This window comes from Pelobates fuscus, chromosome 12, assembly GCF_036172605.1.
Source record: "Pelobates fuscus isolate aPelFus1 chromosome 12, aPelFus1.pri, whole genome shotgun sequence".
Lineage (NCBI taxonomy): Eukaryota > Metazoa > Chordata > Amphibia > Anura > Pelobatidae > Pelobates > Pelobates fuscus.
The window spans coordinates 31,423,340-31,446,866 of NC_086328.1; positions in this window are offsets into that span (position 1 = coordinate 31,423,340).

Consider the following 23,527-nt stretch of genomic DNA (forward strand, 5'->3'; position numbering starts at 1 on the left):
AGGTTTGGATGGAATCATTCATAAAACTGGGAAGATGGGATTCAAACAGATTTCAATTGTATGCAGGGCCAGCGCAACCATTAGGTGAACTAGGCAACCATTAGGCAAACACGGGATGTTTCCTGGTGGGCTGTCTGCCCCTGTCTGGGGCCGCAGCGCTGAGAGAGCGGCTCTTGAGCAACCTCAGGGTGCCTCCGAAGCTGTGCTGCTCTGCCAACAAATGCCTGTGACGTCCGGAGAAGAGGGGGAAGGAGAACCCTTGCGCGCCCTCTGTGATGCTTGGAGCCAGAATATGGCATCATTCTGGCCTTAGCATCCTAAACAGCGCGCGGGAGGAGTGAGAAGCTGCTCCACACTGGACCCCAGGGAGGTGAGTGTTTGACTGTCAGTGAGTGTGTGTGTGTCTGTCTGTCAGTGAGTGTCTGCCTGTGTGAGTGTCTGTCAGTGAGTGAGTGTATGTATGTCCATGAGTGTCTGTCTGTGAGTGTGTGTATGTGTGTCTGTGAGTGAGTGAGTATATGTATGGCTCAAATTTGCAAGGCTTAAATTTACCTATCAGAGCACTCTTATTGGTTGGCTTAAACCAACCAATCAGAGCGCTCTGAGACAAATTTCAGGGCGTGGGAAGGCTTTATAAGCATTTCCCTGCCCTGCAGAGCTCAGTCTGCGCAGTGCCCTCGCTGGGTGAAGATGGATTATTTTTTGGGGGCGTCAGGTTTTTTTTTCGGCATATTTGTTTTTTGCACTCGGGTTTTTAATATATTTTTAAAGTTCAACGGGTATTATGGATTTTTGTTTGACCTTTTTTTGGGCTGAAAAAAGGTTTTAGAAAAAAGAAGACATTAAATGGTAAGTATTTTTAAATATATTTACAGGTATTTAGTTTTATTGTCTCCCCCTCACTATTTTTAGGGTGAGGGGGGAAGGTAGAGCTTTATTTTAAAAAATAAATTGGTGTGGGGGTGACTAGGGGCTTGGAGACCCCCCATTATCTTTCTGGCCAGGGGGGGCTAATAGGTCCCCTCTTTTTCATTTAGGGCCCCCACCCATTGCTCATAATTGCGGACCGTGGGGGGGACAATAGGTCCCCCGGTCCCATTGTATTTTAGGGCCCCACCCTCCGCTCATGGGTAGGGGCTGGAGGGGCCAAAAAGGTCCTCCACATTGCTTTTTAGGACCCCAAAAAGCCGGTCATGGGTGAGGGCCGGGGGGACAATGGGTCTCCCCCAATGTCTTTTATGGCCCCCACCTGCCGCTCATGGGTGGGGGTCAGGGGTAACCTATGTCCCCTGATTAGTTGCATAGCCCCTACTTGTGGGCCACGGGTTAATAGATGCTCCACCATGAAAGGGGGAGGGAGCTTTTTTTTTTTTTTTTTAACAGTGAGCAGCCATAGGCTTCTCACTGTTTAGTAGACATGTCCCTACTCTGACTTAATTGACCCTGTTGTTCTGTGTTAAGCATGTGCCATACTGCACACATATGAGTAATTAGGATTTGCATATCCTTACTCTTTTATTATTATTTCCTCTTTATCCACAAGTATGGAGGGCTCTTTAATATTATTTGCAATTGAGTGTTTAGGTGATGGGACTCCGGAGACACATTAGCATACCCTGTCAATCATCCAGTGACGCTTTCAGAGGGGCGGTACGGACTTGAACGCCGGTTTTTGGCGCGAACAGGTCCGCAACTCCCTCTGCATGTTGCCGGCTCGTATCATATAAAAGAGCAGGCAGGGGGCAGTACGACGCTTTACCTCTGACGAAGGCGCATTTAGAAGCGCTGAAACGCGGTTAGGTAGTTTAGTCAGGAGTGGTTCCAGCTTTCGAGATCTTAGTCAGGTTAGATTTTTAGCTTTAGATCCTGGGCTGTTTGGAGGTGTATTAGGAGGGGATTCTGTACATAGTCGTACTATTTGGCGTTTTACTTTAGCCTAGTTTAGATCGACTCACTCTGCTGTTTGTGGGTGGTCTTCTGCATTTATCCTACATGGGAATTTCTATAGACAGACGATTTTTTGTTACAAGACTGATACTACTGGTACTATTTAATACATTTATGCAACTTTGTTGCCTGTGATCACCAGTCCTTCTAGATCCTCTAGCTTTTCCAAATAGGAGCTTTTTGAAGGCTTTTTCAGTATTACTCCGGTTCCCCCCTCCCTCCTCCTCCTCTAGCTGTGACTAGCTTTGACATTTGATCTCGCCTCATAGGTGGTTTATTAAGGACGACCATTTGATTTTTCTAATATTGTTATTGTCCACTACCACATTTATTAGGGCTCCACTCCTTATTATTTTTTGTTTTTCATCGTTATTATTATTTTATTTGTTTTTCTACTAGTATTCACATTGTTTTATTATATCCGCATTAAAGGTTAAGTTTTAGCATTACAGTTAGGAAGGGGTTTCCTACCTTGGGCAGTCTGGGGTTGAGTTTAGGTGTTTCCTATCTCTCTCTAGACTGTCCTCCTTTGAATATTTTTCTGTCTACACGTATGTAAGGGTTACCCCCTTTTCTGGATTCCCCGGACACACTTACAGGCTGGTTGCCTCGGGCAACTGGCTTTTTCGTTATGTCCCTACTCGCGGCATAGCGAGTTGGGGCATTCGGGAGATTTCAATCTCCCTTTTGGTAATATGGGGGTCATATTGACCCCCATAGAGTGAGGGATGACATGGGGGGCTATGAAGTGGCATGGAGCATAGCTTCTATTTTTACATATTACAAGGAGGGAGCTGCGAGACGGTAGCTCCCTCCTTGTAATAAACTGAACGAACGAACAAACAAACACCGATGGTGTTTGTTTGTTCATCTGAAATTTCTATTAAGTTCTTTGTCTTTCTGACAAATGAATGAATGTACGAAATTCCCGTCCAATTTTCGGACAATAGTGAATGCCCCAGTGTTTAACTGTGCATGCGTGGGAATTTCACAGCGCTATTTAGTGTTGTTATGGGCAAATGCAAATATTGTGTTTCTCAAGCTGTGTACTTTGTCTTTAAGAGATATTTCAAACTGACAAGGTGTTAGAAATGGAACATACTGTTTTTCATACATTTTTCTTTAAGCAATAACCTTTTACCTACTCTCAGTGCATAATATGTTTACGCCATTTTGTCCCAGACAATACAATAACAATAATGCATAAACAACTTCAAGGCTATGCTACGACTCTTTCAGTACATAATATACTGTGGTAACCCTAAATAGATAAAGATATTCAGACTTTAAGATGCCATCTTGTCCTAGGTCAGGGAATTTCCCATGACGTGTGCACCCTTAGGTTTTAGTTATGGCTTTGTATCTTTGCCAAGTTAAGGGAGGTCCTAAAATAAATAAAGTAAGAGAAGTGTTACTTTTTCATATATGAACTACGGTAACCCTAAAATGAAGACACCTAAGTTACAAATATGTGTACCTTTTAAATGTTAACACAGAGAGGAGAGATTTCGAGACAGACGCTCCATCTTATAATGACAGAGAGGCTGACATGATGACGTGTTCAGGAGGGTATGTTATTCTATTAATGATATTGCAAGCATATAGTTTAATCTTATAAACTATGCTTAAAATTATTGTAATAGATTGTATCTGTCTATATTTATATTTTTATTTAATAAAATATCTAAAAGACAAAACTTTATTGCTTCCAAAACAATCCTTGTTTTATATTGTATGCTCAATTATTTATATATTTTAAATAGAGCATTTCTTACTAACTATATAATATAATGGCTAAAGATATCTGTACGGTTAGCCCTGCTAAGTTCTATGCTTTAAGGCGTTATAGTGGTAAATAAAGGAACCAGCTGCAGTTACAATTGGCGCCCAACGTGGGGCTTGTACTTGAAAGCTTTAACTATAATATATATATATATATATATATATATATATATGTGTGTGTATATATATATATATATATATATATATATATATATATATATATAAAATAAAATAAACAATACACAAGATCCAGCAATCCAGCAATATGGCCCCCAGCAGCACCCCATTTAAGCATGTTCAGGTGAGTGCAACCATCCCCCATGTTTCATATATATATATATATATATATATATATATATGTGTGTATATATATATATATATATATATATATATATATATATATATATATATATATATATACCTAGGTTATCTCTTATACGTAAGAGAAGACACAATACTTTGTCATGGCACAAGTCTTGAAATAACAAGAATCTAATGAGCTATTTGTAGCCCAGACTCAGAGAGAGATCTTCATCATGAAGAGATGATTTTAATGTGAACTTGTACAAGGCACTTGGAGTTCAGGTGCCTGGCCTATTGTAATTAGCATACAATGCTGAAATTGTGGATCTTAATTAATATCATAAGAGAACATATATACATATTTGGTAAATTCCCTAATATGCCTAATACACCAGCACAGCATGATCCATTGGTTCCAGGACGCTGGGTTGTAAGCAGGGGGCAGCCATGTTCTCTCTGTAGCTGCATAAGCTAGCATGAGCAGAAAAAAAGAATAATGCAAGATGTTGTCAAGAGAAAAGTGATAAGACAAAGCGATGAAAGCAATACTTGCTATTATATCACTAATAGATTTCGAAGTCTAATTCCAAGAATGCAAAGAAAATTGCATTATGGCTTAATGAAAACAGTCATGCCACAGAAGCAACAGACAGACAGGATTTTTAATTATTGCATGACTGCCTTCTGGATTGTAATATCCACGATATATGAAAAGTTTTAAAAAACAGTGATAATTTTTATATTGTCAGTTACACTTGCTGTTGATTTAAAAAAATCAGGAATTATAACAGTATAACTATTTTTGGAGTCTGGTTGCGGAGTTAGAAACAGATAAACAATTCCAAGGAATTGAAAAGTCGTTGTTTTTTTTTTTTTAATATTTCGAATTATAAACAACTTTATTACATACAGCCATAAAGAGAAAGACATGGCTTTTGATAAAATTTATTTCAGTACAATGCAGCATATATTTTATATAATATATGCTGACTAGTTTATATTTTTACATAAACAGAGTTGAAATTGTACTACCCCCACCCCTAGAAAATCTGTTAATATCAAAAAAATATAACAGAAGGGCAACATGCTCTGCAAAAATAAATATTTATAAAATTATTAAAAATAAGATATATGTAAGATAAATAAGGGAAAAATAAAATTGTAAATATACAGGATCTCTGATAACGGTTTAACTGAAATTGTTGAAATGTTTATTTAAATGAAATGTTAAATACATTTACAGCTTTAAATGCGACCAAACGATACTAAATGATGTATTAAGCCAAGTTGGCCCAATTTATTAGAATAGCATAAGTATTCTATTATTTAAAGTGCACATTTCCTACACGTAATGACTTTGCTTACTCAGGTAAAGACTTTGGTCTATTGCAATGGCAGAAGGATTAAAGTCCACCAATTTTAAAAGGGAAAGCTTACTTAAATCAGTGGTACTGAAGTGGTAGCAGTAAGGAAATTAGAACAATGATACTGTACTACTGACTGTAATCAGATCAGACATATGTAACCTCAGTGAATTTCATAAACTAGGTTTTCATAAAATAACATAAAATAAGATTAAATATCAATATTGTTTATATATAAATATATCAATGTTGATTATAAATAAATGTATATAGACTAGGCAAAAAGAGCATTTACATGCTGTCTCAGAGCCAGGAACTGATTATAAATTTTGTTTTACAAAATTAAAAAAAAAAAAGGGTTTAAAATTCTAGAGAAAAGCCCACAGTGATGGGTAAACCACAACCACATGATGGATAAAATAATTGCTTCTTTAAAAGCTATGTGCTGCTGCAGTTTTATATATAAATACAGATTAGGGAACAGCATAGAAATACAAATACCGTTTTAAATCTCATATATGGGAATTCAGTTCCACCACATGGCCATATTCTACAGTACCCTAATATTGGTGCATCCTATCTCCCTAACAAGGAATTAGTGGGAGATAGTGCTAATGCTGAAAATAGCTAATTTTAATAATATGTTGTAAGAGTAATGTGAATATATACATTCCGTTCCTTGTCCTCACTGATGTCATAGAAGGTCTCTTCCTCCACCCAACCACGTACAACACCAAGGGTCCCTGAAAGGTGACAACAAGCCCCCTGTATTTTTTTTTTAAATGTACACTACTGTTACACCAGATATGAGTTGCACTGGTGTGACACTGTGCCCTGGCAGGCCCTGAAACGCACACGTGTGAAGGAAACTGACTGCAATTATATTACAGTCAAAATTATTTTTTTTTTTTTAAATGCAGACTATTGTGACACCAGATATGAGTGGTGGCACTGGGCAAGTGGGCACAGTATACGCTGTGAGCCTGACACACACGCTGGCAGGCAGGCAACTGCAATTAGATTACACAGAAAAAAAAAAAGCAGACTGATGTTCTAGCCCTAAAAAGGGCATTTTGGGGTGCTGTCCTTACAGCAGAGATCAGATGAGTCCTTCAGGACTGTAGTGGACACTGAATACACTAGCCTAGCTATCGATTCCCCTATTAAATCAGCAGCAGCTACACTGTCCCTCCTCTCACTAAGAATGCAGCTTCCGGGGGGCGGGGCCTAGCTGTCATGGAGGAAAGACGCACTTCGTGTGAGGTCCCTCAATATCTCACTTTAAGCAGCTATCAACAAGCGAATTTCTCCCCAGAAGGGGATGACCCATCAATGTTGCTCCTACCTCACCGACCCAACATGCTTAATAGCGGTCAGCAACTCGACAGAGTCTTACTTACCTCCGCGTGGCAAGTGTGGCCTGGTGCTCACCGGGCGGGAGAGGCGGCCGATCTCCCGATCCTGGGATGCCCAGGAGCAGCTACTTCCCGGCAGGAGCTCCGTTACCCCCCCCCCTCGGACCGGTGGTGGTTATCCCGGTCCACCCCTGAGAGGTTGTCTGGAGCTAATGGACGCACAGAGCACAGCCGCCCAGGCTGACATACTCATCTGCGACTCTCCCAATATGGCGGCAGCCGCGTGTCCTCCTGGTACCAGCAAAGAATGGCAGGATATTGAGTCTAAGCTGGACAGACTATTTAATCAATTTTGGAATCAAATAACAAGCTGCAAGCCCCAACAAGCTCCACCACAGCCCCAACAAGCTCCACCACAGCTAAGCGAAGCAGTCCCCATTAAAATCCACCAACGCAAAAGGCGTCGAAGACGGGACCGGAGGCACAAACAGAAATGCAGAGCCTGCCCCACGTCAAGCACTCGCCTCCACCTTAAGCCACCACAATCCCGCACCAGACGTAAAGCACCACCGGGACAGATCCGACCACCCGACAAAACAAGCTTCCACCACCTCAAGCCGCGAACCCGGCACTCAGCCAGAGACTTGCCTTTGTTGTTCCAGGTATCAGGGACTCCCAGGGTCTGCACCTGGTGCCCAGAAGGGATCGGATGAGCACAAGCAGTAAACAGCAGCCTGCCAAGCATGTCCCACTATAGCCGATCCTCCACACCATGCCTTTGATCACATGAACTGCTCTCTGCACATTAACTAATCGTAAAGTAGCAAGCATTTAAACATGTCATTATTTCACCTCCTAAAGAGTTTATTGTCGTTGTTCCTTACATGCCTTTACCTTAACCGTTCATGTATTATGTTATTCACTAGTCTTATCTCATGGGGCGACTCACACTTGATTTACAACTAGTGGTGGAGCTGCTGATATAAATACACAGTTGATAAAGTGCAAGCTACACCCTAAACATGACAGCCATCTTTCACAACAATGTACTGCTATAGTGCAACTAGCCATGATATACGCATGTTCAGCCTAGCATGCTCAAATATAACACACTTCTGTCTAAAAAACAAAACAAAAAAGAATTAAAAAAAAAGAATGCAGCTTCAGAATTAATCTAAATTGTATGCTGTCTAGGAGGTGGGAGGGTCTGGGAGGGAGGGTCTGCTGCTGATTGGCTGGAATGTGTCTGCTGACTGTGAGGTACAGGGTCAACGTTTACTCAACGATGACGAATAGGGGGCGGACCGAACATCGCATATGTTCGAACGCGAACAAGCTATGTTCGCCAGGAACTATTCGCCAGCGAACTGTTTGGGACATCACTACTCACCAGTGTTCTGTACAATGGCATGAGCACGTCCCTCTTTCTACTGCTAATACTTCTCCCTATACAACCAGTGTTTCCTGCTGCTCTATTACATTGTCTGCCTACCTTTAAGTCATCAGAAATAATCACCCCTAAATCCCTTTCCTCAGATGTTGAGGTGAGGACTCTATCAAATATTCTGTACTCTGCCCTTGAGTTTTTACGTCCAAGATGCATTATCTTTCACTTATCCACATTAAATGTCAGTTGCCATAACTCTGACCATTTTTTCTAGTTTACCCAAATCATTTGCCATTTGGCTTATCCCTCCTGGAACATCCCACCGGTTACATATTTTGGTATCATCAGCAAAAAGACATACCTTACCATCAAGACCTTCTGCAATATCACTAATAAAAACATTAAAGAGAATGGGTCCAAGTACAGATCCCCGAGGTACCCCACTGGTGACAAGCCCATGCTTTAAATATACTCCATTGACTACAACCCTCTGTTGCCTGTCACTCAGCCACTGCTTTACCCATTCTATAATATTGGAATCCAAACTTAAATATTGCAGTTTATTGATAAGCCTTCTATGTGCAACAGTGTCAAACGCCTTGCTGAAATCTATGTAAGCAATGCCTACTGCACCACCCTAATCTATTATTTTAGTTAATCAATCAAAAAAATCAATAAGATTAGTTTGGCATGATCTCCCTGAAGTAAACCCATATTGTCTCTGATCTTGAAATTCATGTGATTTTAGATGTTCAACAATTACTTTCCCCACTACTGGCCTATAGTTGCTCCCCCTACCTGTCCCCCCCCCCCCCCCACTACATTTCTTGTAAATTGGCACAACATTTGCTAACTTCCATTCTTCTGGGACTACTCCTGTTTACAATGATTGGTTAAATAAATCTGTTAAAGGTTTTGCTAGTACACCACTAATCTCTTTTAATAATTTGGGTGTATTCCGTCAGGTCCCATTGACTTATTTTTCTTTACTTTTGACAGTTGAAATAGAACCTCTTCCTCCGTAAACTCACATGTAACAAATGACTAATACTGGAAACAGCTTTTAAAGCCTTGCACAGTGTGAGCATGAGGCACAGCTATTGAAGGTTGTCACAGAAACAGTGACATTGTGACAGCACAGTAAAGAGGAAGGCTGTTAGGCAGCAGCAGGCTGTGTATAGGAATATAAGAGACATGCAGATACATTAAATTTCCAAAAACAGTGTTGAAAGTCTTGGCAGAAAGAAAAATATTTCCAAGTTAGAGAAACTACAATATAAAACTGTCATTGATGATAAAGCGTCCGGTGAGCAGAATCCGATGTAAAAACAATATGTCTTTGAGGTTCACAATCAGGCTTATTCACTTGAGTGTCACAGGAATGAGACGGCCGTGACTTCAGTAGATGGTGAAGTAAGTGAAAGAAGAGAGGAGATTAGACAGGGAGAGAAAAAGAAAAATAGAGAATAAAAAAGGAATAATAAAAAAAGGGGGACAGATAAAAGATCATTTGCAAATAGATTTAGAGGAAGATTTAGAAGAAGTCCCCAAACTTATACTAGCCAGTAATCTAAACTTGACCTTATATACCCCAAGCACTATTGTCAGCTGCTCGGGGGCAGAGTTTATATTAGGTCCTGAGTCACCCAGGGGGAGTCACCTTTGCATGGGAGCTTTTGACAGGATCTTCCGAGAAAAAAGGTTCAGACCGTGGCTGGCCTGGACAAAAAAATATAGTGGTTTGGTGAGCATAAAATACAATTTTGGCCTTCCTAATTGCTGTGGAGAAAATAAAAAAAGACTGAGGTTAAATGAGAAAGAGGGCTTCTTATAGATCAGGTGTAGGCAACCTTCGGCACATCAGATGTTGAGGACTACATCCACTCTGATGCTTTGCCAGCATTATGGCTGTAAGACGATTCTGGGAGATGTAGACCACAACATCTGAAGTGCCGAAGGATGCCGGCCCCTGTTATAGGGTAAGCTTTATGTTTTCTGTCCTATCTGTGAATACGTGGACCTTACTCAATTTTTAAGACAGCCATGGTTCATCAAGTAAGAGTTGCAAAAATATAGAGGAGAAGTGACGCTAGTATGTGAAGAGTAAGCAACATATATTTTTTAAAAGACTCCATTGTCTCTTAGACATGTACTTTCTTGGTCATGTAAGAGCCTGTTGTACCCTAGTATGACTGAAGGCATGATGGATAAAAACTAATATGGACATTCCACCTTCTAAATATTTGAAAAACCTGATATATCAGCTTCCATATAAATCTACCCAATGTTCTAAGGAGCTTCAGGTACCAGCAAACCATCCATCTATACTACACATTGATCTCAAGGTCTTACAATGTATTCCATACTTGTTTCTAGAGGAACTAGAACAATCAGGAGATACATTTAAACATATTCATTATAGCAAGTGTTGCCAATGTTTTTTTAAACCAAAGAATACGTCAGTGAGAGAAAAAAAGAATTCCTAGGCAACCATACTTTGTTTTCATTTTACCTTCATCGGCAGTAAATGTCCCTTTACTAGAGAGATAGCTAACCTTCTAACCAAATTGATCTATTCGTTTTAATAAACTGCTAAATAGAAATCCCACTTATAATCCTGACACAAATTAAAAACCAATTACAGTCCTGAAGTCAATCGTTTCAACGTACACTTTGACGTGACTTAAGACACAACAAGGGTTCAACAGCACACTGGTCGAAAAACACCGCGCTATGGATGGGCTGTGTTGACTTGACAAGCAATTTGCAAACCTTGGACTAAATTATCTTCAAAAAAAATGTCAATTCAATGTCAAAAATATATATCTTCTTTGAGGTTGTATTTTTGGAGTAAACTAGCAGAATCCTATTAAAAAGAACTATTCTATTAATGTTAATTAATTAATATTATGAACTATATTTACAGGTGCACTAAAGTGCATGTTAGCTCAATGTCAGGACAGAACAAAAAAGTGATTTGAAAATATTCACATAATAAAGTTGACATTTCAGTTATAATGTGGGTCACAGCATTGTTTGAACCTATTAACAATACCACAATGTGCGATGAGGCTTCCACCTATTTATAAAATAGCAAGGCTAAAATTCTATACATTTTGCTCTAGAAATACAAATATATATATATATATGAGATAGCTGAAAAGTATTCAATTGTATTTATTATAAATTTTAAATGTGGTTCTTTTTAAAATCAACAATATTTTTTATGAAATTCTAGGCCCCCGAACAAATGCAATAAGAAAACAACATTATTGTGTATAACAAATTCTACACACAGATCAAAAACTGTTCAACATTAAAGACATTGGGATGTTTTCCAGAGGATTTACTGTCCTCCTGGCTCTAACCTCAGTCATCGGAGTTAGATATAAATCCCACAAAACCTAAAATTTGACACAAAAGAAAAGCAGACATTTTTTTTACTACGTCTGGCAATAATATTGTGAAGTATTTAAAGAGCGCTGATCTGATATAGAATCTCACACTTTATTATTTCCTCATATTGCAGCCCTCGGCACAATGTATGCTGTAATAGTTATGGTGCCAAGCGTGCCTTTGAGACCCCCATGTAAGGAGCCAAACTATTTGGCTGCAGAAAGTTGCAGCATCCGTTAACCAAACATTTTTATTACAAACATTGGAGGCCACCAGAGCTCTCCTCGCTCCAGAAGTACTAGAGTGCACTGCAGTAGTTATTGTGCTTGGGGTCTTCCCACAATTAACAGAAACCTAGAATAAAGAGGCGTCAAATAATGGAGAACATACACGATATGCCGTGGAGTGAAAGTACAAATATTAATGATTGAGTTTAATTCTGATTCTCCCAGTTAGATATCAAAATGTTCCACGTGTCACTTCCACCCAGTCAGCACGGAAAATAACTTTTACTGGTGGATCTAGCCTAATCCAGTTTGGGTTTCCAGTCGCTTTCTGAATGACTAAGTCCTGTGTTGCATTCTTCCTATGCTTTCATTGTGACTTACGTTATGTCATTGCCTATGACATGCACTGTCTTACCATGGAAAATGTTACAAATAAAGAATGTCTGAGAAAAAAAAACTGTTTGGAAAACGAAAACCACTTAACATATAAAACATCTTAAAACATTGGTATATATAGAAAATAATAGAAGTGAAAGAAAAACAGTAGATAATAAATTGGATTAATATCAGTCTGGTGCGACTTTACCCCACCTTCTTTAACCCCTTCCCGACCAGCTTGCCCTTATGATGTAAAATTTCCGTCATTTACTAAAGTTAACCCCAGATCTCCGCAATCACTGTGATCGCGGGGTTAACGCTCCTCTGGACTGCTTCGGTATTCAAGGCAGACCGGAGCACCCATTTGCGCTGTCCCTGCAGCTGTGATCAGAGCGAGCACATGTGCTGCAGGGATTTCTGACCACCTCCCTGTAAAAAAAATGTTTAAGTTAACCCCCCCCCAACTCCCCCTTCCCCCTGCTAATCCCTTCCATGCCAATTGATCACTGACTACAGTGATCAACGGGCAGGGACTACATTTTACTGTAATCTGATTTTTGTTAAACCTGAGGGTTAAATTTTATTTTTTTTAACCCTCAGGGGTTAAAACTTTTTTTTTATTAATTTAAATATTTTTAAATTATATATTTAGCTAATTGGGGTGGGTGGAAGTTAGTGGGGAATTGGGGAATTTGGTGTTAGGCTAGCTAGCTTTAAAAAGTTAAAACAAGTTTTAATTTTCTTTTTATAACGTTTAAAAAAGTATAAAAAATCCCACCCCACTTTACCCAGTCCTAATAAAAATTAACCCCTTCCCTGCCAGTTGATCACTGTGTACAGTACAGTATTATACTGTGATCGGAATTTTTTTTTTTCAACTCCCGTGGGTTAATCTTTATTTAAATAGCCATCAGGTGTTCAATTTAGTTAACTAATTAATTAATTAAAATATTTTTTAAATTATATATTTTGCTAGCTGGGGTGGGTAGAAGTTATGGGAAATTAGTGAATTTACTGTTAGTGCTGCTTACTACTAGTTGGGGGTTAACGGTAAAAAAAAAAAGTTTATAAAAAATGTAAAAGTGTAGTGGTTACCGCTCCCTTTATTTATCCTGGGGTGTATTCCCCCAACATTACAGCTTACTACCCAGCAACCCCTCACTCCTAGGCAAACTCCTATATCACTAGCCTCGCTGATTTGGGCACATTGCCTGACATTGCGTTTCCCCCCATACACTGGCTCAAGAGAGGCACAGAACAAAGGCAAATAGGCAGATTCCAATTTTCAGCAGCAGCTCCTTGCATTTAAGTCTATCAATATTCTTTGCACCAATACTGATTCCAGTGGTTTTATAATCTGTTAGAAATTATGTTAGATCTCGATGACACACAAACCCTAAATGTCTAGATGGCACTGCGATGATACTCTACCTTGTTAGAAAGCACTAGATATGTTCACTTAACGTGTTAACTACGAAGGTTACAGGAAAAGCCAGTTATTCTACTACCAAGCGTTGAAACATGTAGGCTCTTTGTGTAACCATGCTCCTCCTTAATATTATAAAATGTGCACAGCTCATCAAGACACACAACTGTTATACCATATTCAATGGTATAATTCGTGGCCAGCGGCCTGTGCGGGTGGGAGCCGAGGAGAGACGGCCGCTCTCCCAGTTCTCTGGACGACAAGGGGGCACTCCCAAAACACCTCCCCCGCCCCTATGGACCGGTGGAGGTTATCTCGGTCCGCGAGACCGTTTCTTTAAGCCCTGCAGAACCTTTGCGCCACGCGTGTCTGCAGAAACCCAAGATGGCGGCGGTATTGGCTCTACAACACAAGGTCACACGGTGCCACTGCCTACCCCAGAAGGCCCCAAGACAGAGGTACCAGTCACCCTGAGAGCCATACTCCAGCTTTACGAAACACAAATTACAAAAACCTTGTTATATGTGTATATGCCAAATTGAGAAAAAAAACACAATTTTACTACAATATTTAGCAGAGATTGGCGATAAAATGTTTACGTTAAAAGTGTCAAAATAACCCTAGGTAAATAGTCTGTGATATCTACTTTCTATAAATATATACTTTTGTGTGGCAATTTTGTTTTCTGGCTACTAAACCTACAAGACAAACATACCAACTTTTAAAATTGTTTCACATTGAAATTGTTATTTTAGTCCTTGTTTTTTGTGTCCTGTAACTTTGAAAATAAGCTGAAATACTACACATATTATGTAGTCTATAAATCAAGACACATAAATGAATTTATTTTGAATTACTTTTTCGTAAGCTGGACATATTATGCACACGCTATTATTGCCAAAACTGTGGAAAAAATATTTGTCTTTGTTTTTTTCAATTTTTGGGGGCATTTTTTAAAAATAATTTATTATAATTTATCCATGTATATGGGACATCAAATTAAAGCCCATTTTGCTCTCTAAAAAACGGTATATAATATGTGTTGGTGCAATACATTATAGAGATGTAAATTGCGTTTGAACACAAACAGCAAAGAATGCAAAAATGGCTTGTGTCCTTTAGGGTAAGACAAGCTTTTGAAGCTGTGTCCTTAAGGGGTTAATGGATGAGTCTCCAGTGCTTAAAAAGATCCTGATTAATATTTGGTGTATCTAACTGCTTGCTAACACTATGTATAACCGCACCACCATCAAACCTACAGATAAACAATGCACAAATCATTCTACAAGCATGACAATAGTTACACAAAACAATCTAGCACAGGATAAGCAAACGAAACAGGATTTATGCAATTAACATACAAAAATGACTTTTCATCAAAATAATTCATGCTTAAAGGTCTCTTTAATAAGTTGTCTACCATGTCTAACTTCTACTCTATTCTTTCTCATTAGTCCATCCAAGCAACAGAGAAGGGATGAACTGCTGGGGACACTTGTTTAAAATGAAAACATTAAAAATGGTTTAATGCTGAATAGAAGGATGTTGATGCATCTAGATACAAAACTAACCTTATACCTGGTCATTTAGGTCTGAAGAACCTCTATCTATTGCGGGACTGTGTTCTTCCTCCCTCGGAGGAAATAGGCCTAGCTGGGTCTTGACCATTAACTTGGCACCAGTTGTCATTACTACCTAAAACATATCTATTTGATGTAACCATTTGGTGGTTTTTATACCGCTTTAGCTTTTTAATTTTTTGGTTATTTATCAATCTACTATTTTCTTTCAGTCCTCACTGGACGTTTGCATATCATATTTACATACCATATGACCAAACTAGGTGCCTCCTATGGATTTTGACATCAGACATACAACTGACTTCTCAACTAACTTTAATATCTAAAAATTGTGCAGATACATAGTTATATGAAAGAGGGAATATTCTTCATGTCTTCTTTATCTGACACCGTGTGATTCCATTTATAAACACCTATAAACACCTAGAACACCAAGCTATATTATAGAACCAGGTGAATCCATCCTGGAATTGAGGCAAATGAAAGGCAAATTAAGATGCTGGACCTTCCCACACATAAAGTGAATAACATAAAATGTATAACGTGGTCCGCACTCAAAAAATAAGCCTTGAAAACCACAATAAAAAAACAATTACAAAATAATCAATCAAATAAGAAAATTATGAAAATAGTGCGCATTTATTGGTAAGATAGCAGAGGTACAAAAATAGTTATGGCAACATTAAGAAAACTAAATACAGGATCTTAATACATGTAGGTATGTCCAGCCTAATGTATGAAGTTCAGTTGTTCAGTGACAATTGTGACGGTATGAACATGTATCACCATCTTGCATACCCTTTTTCCATAAAATAATACGCCAATAATCCACAGGCTCCAATATCGCTGGTGTCGCATAATAACCCACACATGAGCCAAAGTTTAATGCTGGTACAAGACTGGTTTAATGAGAACACAGGCATTCAATTTATACAGCACATAACTCCTCCTCTGAGCCAGCGAGATAATTGACTTTAGAGAACATATAAAACTCAATTATCCTCTGGTCAGAAAAAGTAAAATTTTTCACAATTTCTGTAAATACCCCCAAATCACATAAGAACCGCACATACCCCCAAATCACATAAGAACCCTGGGTAGCTTGTCACTGTGGGAGCAACATATTCAAAATTCCGTTCATTAGTTACCAAATGGCACTGCAGAGAGAGTTGACCTGTCTGCCACGAGCTTGAAGCCGGGAAACAGTTCCAGAAGAAAGGTAGCAAGAGCCGGTCTCTGTTCATGAGGTTTTATACGAAAACCGCAATAGGTAAAACAAATCTGGTTTGAGAAGAATGCTCCTTGTGTTAGGTAGTTTGAAACTCCCGAACGCCGCTCGTCTAAGCTGCTGGGAAAGAGAATGTAGCAGAGTTCCATAGAGACCGGGGTTTGTGCGAGTGCGTTGCCGAAAAGAGTTCCAGGCACTCGACGATCAAGTCCCGCAGGCAGCGTTTGGGAGACAAGATGGCCGCCACCCATTGTTCTCACCACATGTATTCATATGCACGAAATGGCGGCCACCTAGGAGCATTCAATTAGTCTGCGGTTTTCGTATACATATATTGTAACCGCAACTGGATCCCTTATTTACCACTATAACGTCTTAAAGCATAGAACTTAGCAGGGCTAACCATACAGATATCTTAGCCAAATTTTATATAGTTAGTAAGAGATCCTCTATTTAAAATATATAAATAATTGAGAATATAATATAAAATAAAGATTGTCTTGGAAGCAATAAAGTTTTGTCTTTTAGATATTTATTATTTAAAAATATAAATATAGACATATAAAATACATTACAATAATTTATAGCAGAGTCTATAAGATTAAACTAAATGCTTGCAAATATCATTAATATGTTAACATACCCTCCTGAACATGTCATCATGTCAGCCTTTCTGTCATTTTAAGATGGAGCAGCGTCTGTCTCCAAGTCTCTCCTCTATCTTAACATTTAAAAGTACACCTATTTATACCTTTAGGTGTCTTCATTTTAGGGTCACCATAGTTCATATATGAAAAAGTAACTTGTTTACTTTTATTCAATTTAGGACCTCCCTTAACTTGGCAAAAATACAAGGCCATAACTAAAGGGTGTATACATCTGAACATCTTTATCTACTTAGGGTTACCACAGTATATTATGTACTGAAAGAGTCGTAGCATAGCCTTGAAGCATGTTTATGCATTATTGTTATTGTATGTCGTCTGGGACAAAATGGTGTAAACATATTATGCACTGAAGGTAAGTAAAAGGTTATTGCTTAAAGAAACAGTTATGAAAAACAATATGTTCCATTTCTAACACCTTGTCAGTTTGCAATATCTCTTAAAGACAAAGTACACAGTTTAAGAAATACAATATTTGCATTTGCCCATAACAATATGGTATTCTTAGTTCTAATTAGTCTCTAGGGTGATCTCAGTTCGGGAACCGAACAAATTAATGAATGGAACAACAAAAGGAACGAATGACTTGGGGAAGGCTGATAGAAGGGAGTGCAATTAGCCGAATGGTGATGGGGTTATTCCTTCACAACAATAAAATAGTTTCAGGCAGAAATGACGTGCTTGCTAAATGTGAACACTGTTGCAAACAGATGCAAAGGAAATGATAATACCTTTTAGTTGCCAAACATGAGGGAAACCATCATCACCACTACCCGTCCAAAAATGAGAGCGTGTAACCCTAGACACGTTTCGCACCTCCCTAGTGCTTTCTCAACATGAATGAAAATGGAGTGCGTTGAAGAGATATACAATGAGTATGTCCACAACGAGGCTGCTTGATGATGTGAAAACTAACATCTGTGAGTAAGTAATAAATGAAAAGGAACTTAGATAAATATCAAAGCGGATTAGTGCATAATACAGTGCACTTTTTTCATCATTTTCTTTGTTCATTGATTTTTCTTTTTGATTTTTTTTTTTTTACTGTGGATTTCAAGGCTTATTTTTTGAGTGCAGACCACGTTATACATTTTATGTTATTTCCTTTACCTTCAAAACAGCATAACATTTTCTAACTATATTTGCACGCAATTTTCTAAGGAACTTGGCATGTGGGTTACATAGTTACATAGCTGAAAAGAGACTTGCGTCCATCAAGTTCAGCCTTCCTCACATATGTTTTTGCTGTTGATCCAAAAGTAGGCAAAATACAACTAGTCTGAAGCGCTTCCAATTTTGCAACAAACTAGGAAAAATCTCCTTATTGACCCCAAAATAGCAGTCAGATATCTCATTGGATCAAGCAGCTATTGCCCCACTAATTAGAAAATATATCCCTGTATGTTATGTTTTTGCAAGTATTTATCCAATTGCAGTTTAAACATCTGTATGGATTCTGATAAACCCACCTCTTCAGGCAGAGAATTCCATATTCTTATTGCTCTTGCTGTAAAAAAACCTTCTCTTTGCCTTAGATGAAATCTCCTTTCTTCCAGCCTAAATGCGTGACCTTGTGTCCTAATATAGCCCTGTTTATGAATAGATTTCCAGATAATATGTTTGGATATATTTGTATAATGTTATCATATGCCCTCTGAGGCGCCTATTTCCAAACTAAAGAGATTTAAATTTTTGAACCTTTCTTCGGAACTAAAGTGCACCATTCCTTGTATCAATTTTGTAGCTCGTCTCTGCACTTTTTCTAGTGCCATGATATCCTTCTTTAGAACAGGTGCCCAAAATTGCACAGCATATTCAAGGTGTGGTCTTACCTGCGATTTATAAAGAGGCAAAATTATATTTTCATCTCAAGAATTTATGCCCCTATTTATCCATGACAAAACCTTACTGGCCTTAGCAACTGCAGATTGGCATTGCATATTGCTGCCTAATTTGTCGTCTATAACAATTCCCAAATCCTTCTCATGTGTGGTTATCCCTAATTCACTACCATTTAGGGTGTAAGTTGCTTGCGCATTCTTGACCCCGAAGTGCATAACTTTGCATTTCTCTACATTAAATTTCATCTGCCATTTTAGTGTCCAGTCCCCTAAGCTATCCAAATCCCGCTGCAGCAAAGCAATATGTTAATAGAAGTGGTCCCAAAACAGAACCCTGAGGGACACCACTTACCACTTTTGTCCAGCCTAAAAATTTACCATTAATGACAACTCATTGTACTCTATCCTTAAGCTAATGTTCTACCCAAGAACAAGAATATTAATCTAGACCAATTTCTTTTAGTTTGAAGATGAACCTATTGTGAGGAACCGTATCAAATGCCTTTGCAAAATCCAAGTAGATCACATCCACTACAACACCCTGACCTATACTTCTACTTATTTCTTTGTAAAATGCTTAGGTTAGTTTGACGTGACCTATGTTTCATAAAACCATGTTGATTATTGCTAATAACAAAGTTCTTCCCAATGAATTCCTGAATATAATTGCCCTTTAATTATTTTTCCAGTCACAGAAGTTAAGCTCACAGGTCTATAATTTCCAGGCAAGGTTTTTGAACCCTTTTTAAATATAGGAACAACATCTGCTGTCCTCCAATCTTCCGGTACAATACCTGAAACAAGAGACTCTTGAAAAATTAAATACAGAGGTTCACTTATTTCCCCCACTTAGCTCCTTAACCCCTTCAGGACCGGCCTGTTTTTGCGATGTTTGTACGTTAAGGACCAGAGCAGTTTTAACACTTTTGTGGTGTTTGTGTTTAGCTGTAATTTTCCGCTCTCTCATTTACGGTTCCCATACAAGTTATATATTGTTTTTTTCAGGACAAAAGGGGCTTTCTTTACATACCATTATTTGTATTATGTCCAATATTGTATTTAAAAAAAATAATAAAATATGGTGAAAAATTAAAAAAAAAACATGTTTTTGGACTTTTACTTGAAAAATCTTTTACTTATCTACAAAAGCTAATGAAAAAAACTGCTAAATAGATTCAAAATTTTGTCCCGAGTTTAAAAACACCCAGTGTTTACATGCTTTATTGCTTTTTTTTGCAAGTTATAGGCCTATAAATACAAGTAGGAAATTGCTGTTTCAATATATATATATTTTAAATGTATCAATAGTGACCTTGTAACACCGTTATCTGTCATAAATCCCTGAAACACACCTAACATGTACATATTTTTTTAAAGTAGACAACCCAGGGTATTCAAAATTGGGTATGTCCAGTTTTTTTTAGTAGCCACTTAGTCACAAACACTGGCCAAAGTTAGCATTTATATTTGTTTGTGTGTTAAAAATGCAAGAAACGCTAACTTTGGCCGGTGTTTGTGACTAAGTGGCTACTAAAAAAGGCTGAACATACCCCATTTGCAATACCTTGGGTTGTCTTCTTTTGCAAATGGTATGCCATCATGGGGCTAATTCTCATTCCTTGGCTACCATACGCTCTCAAAGGCAACCTAACCAATCCGACAAATTTCAATAAAAAAAAAGTAAAATCAAGCCTTATATTTGACCCTGTAACTTTCACAAACACTATAAAACCTCTACATGTGGGGTACTGTTATACTCAGGAGACTTCGCTGAACACAAATATTAGTGTATCAGAACAGTAAAATGTATCACAGCAATAATATCCTCAGTGAAAGTGCTGTTTGTGTGTGAAAAATGCAAAAAAACTTCACTTTCACTGACAATATCATCGCTGTGATATGTTTTACTGTTTTGAAACACTAATATTTGTGTTCAGCGAAGTCTCCCGAGTAAAACAGTACCCCCATGTACAGGTTTTAGGGTGTCATAGAAAGTTACAGGGTTAAACACAGTGCTAGCAAATTAAATTATCTGGACTTTCGGCCTGGGTTGGCAGGCAGGTCCCTCAAATTGCAATCATTAAAATTACTTAATTAGGTAAAAATATTACATAAATACACATGTAGAATTTTAATATATATACATATTTATATATTTGACGTCTACGTGTATATTTATGAAATTATGTATGTAATTATGTATATGGACATATGTATATTTCGTATTGTTTTTATTTATTTATTTATACATAGATATATATATCATTAATACTGTTAGAATAAAATTGCATATATAAATATTTTTTTATAATTATTAAAAATTATTTTTATTTTTTGTTATTTATTTTTATTAACATATTAATGTATTTTATAATAATATATATATACCATATATATAGCAATTATATATATTGTATATATTCGTGTGTAATTTAAATATAAGTGTATTTTTATATTAATATACGTATATATAAATATAAAAATACACTTAATATGACATTATATATATGATACATATACATATATTATATATAGATATAATACATGTATATATATATATATACACATATTATTTATTTTTTTTACACTGATTTTACACAGTTTTTTTTTAACTTTATTTTTTTGATTTTTCACTTGCAGGGAGACTGCCTGTCAGCACAGACAGTCCCCCTGCAGGCAGATACACAGGCACCTATTGCGGTCATGTGATCGAGTGATCACATGGCCGTGGGGTCCTGATCTGCCGAGGGGGGACTGCCCGGGCAGACAGGCAACCCCCCTGGACCGGGTGGAGCACTGATCGCCGCCGTGGGACCGACGGCGATCAGGTAAGTTGCCCAAAACCGTTATGACAGTTCAGGACCGTCAGCGGTCCAAACGCACGTTTTACCGCTGACGGTCCTGAACCGTCAGCGGTCCTGAAAGGGTTAAGTACTCGTGGGTAAATACCGTGAGCTTTATTTACATTAATTTTCTTTAACTGCTGTAGCACCTTGTCTCGAGTTATCCAATCACAAATTATCTGCAAGTTTTTTGCAGCAATCATTTGCATATCTCTTGCCGTAGGATCCTCATTAATATATACTGAAGAAAAATAGTTATTTAAAATGTCTCCCTTTTCTGGTCTTCATTAGCTAACAGCTCTGCACAGCTATAAACATCTCTGTTTCCATTGTACCTACACTTTAATTTTTTGTTTTTCTTACAATTGATGTACTTGAAAAAAATGTGGGTGTTTGTTTTGCATTTTTTGGCTAACAATTTCTCATTTTCTATTTTAGCCACCTTATTTGCCTTTTTGCAAGCACTATTGGCTTCCTTATATCTTATATAGGATGCCTCTGATTTGTCCGATTTAAATGCCCTTTTCTTATTTTTAATCTCTTGTTTTACTTCTCTACAAAGCCACATTGGTTTTAATTTGTTTCTTTTATATTTATTACCCAATGGTACATACTGAGAAATGGACCTTTCTAATATTTGTTTGAATAGTTTTCATTTATCATCAGTGTTTTTTTTTTTACTGAGGAGTTTATGCCAGTCAATATGCTGTAGAGCTGCCCTAACCTTATTGAAATTGGCTTTTTAAAAATTATATGTTTTAGTATACCCCAGGCGCTTTTGCTTTTCGGAGTTTATTAAAAAAATTACCATATTGTAATCTCTATTTCCCAAATGCTCCCTTACTTGAGATCCAGACAAGCATCCTTTCTAGTTGGTGCTTGTACCAGTTGTTACATGAAGGTGTCATTTAACACATTCAAAAACCTGATTCCCCTTGCTGAAGTACTAGTCATTATATCCCAATTTATGTCTGGGTAATTAAAATCTCCAATAATTAACGTGTTACCCTGATTTGCAGCTTTCCCAATTTGCTCTAACAGATGTTCTTCCTCATAAATATTTACCTTAGGTGGTTTATAACATATCCAAACCAATAATTGATTTCCCTTTGTTTGCCCCAAGTAGATATCTACCAATAAACCTTTCACATTTTCCTCGTCACACTCCACATGCCTAAGATTTGACTTTATCTCATGGTTGACATACAAATATACCCCACCACCCTTCTTATTTTCCCTATCCTTCCTAAATAATGTGTACCCATTCAAGTTAACTGCCCAGTCATGTGTCTCACCCCACCATGTTTCTGTTATGCCTATTATATCATATTGTTTAGTGTATGCTGTTGCCTCTAGTTCCCCCATTTTGCTATAAGGGCTTCTTGCATTAGTAAGCATACATTTAATATTATCATGAGTCTTTTGTTGTTCCAATCTAACCACGGTTCTTCTGTGGATTTAGGCAGCCTCAGTTGATTCTGTCTTTTTATGTAATCGCAGACATAGTTGACGATGTTGAGATCAAGACCTTGTGTGGGCCCTATCATAACTTCCAGGACTCCTTTTTCTGCTGAACAGAATTAATGGTCTCCTTGGTGCTGAGAAGTACACGCAGAAATGTATCCATCATGAAATGCAATCAAGAAGACATCTGATTGGCTTTATGGTATGGTCCCGCAGAGCCCTGATCTCAACCATCACTTGCAGGACTCCTTGTTTTTCATTACACTGACAATAGTTCTTAATGACTTTGGCTGCATGTTTGGGGTCATTGTCATGGTACAGAATAAACATCTTTATGATTG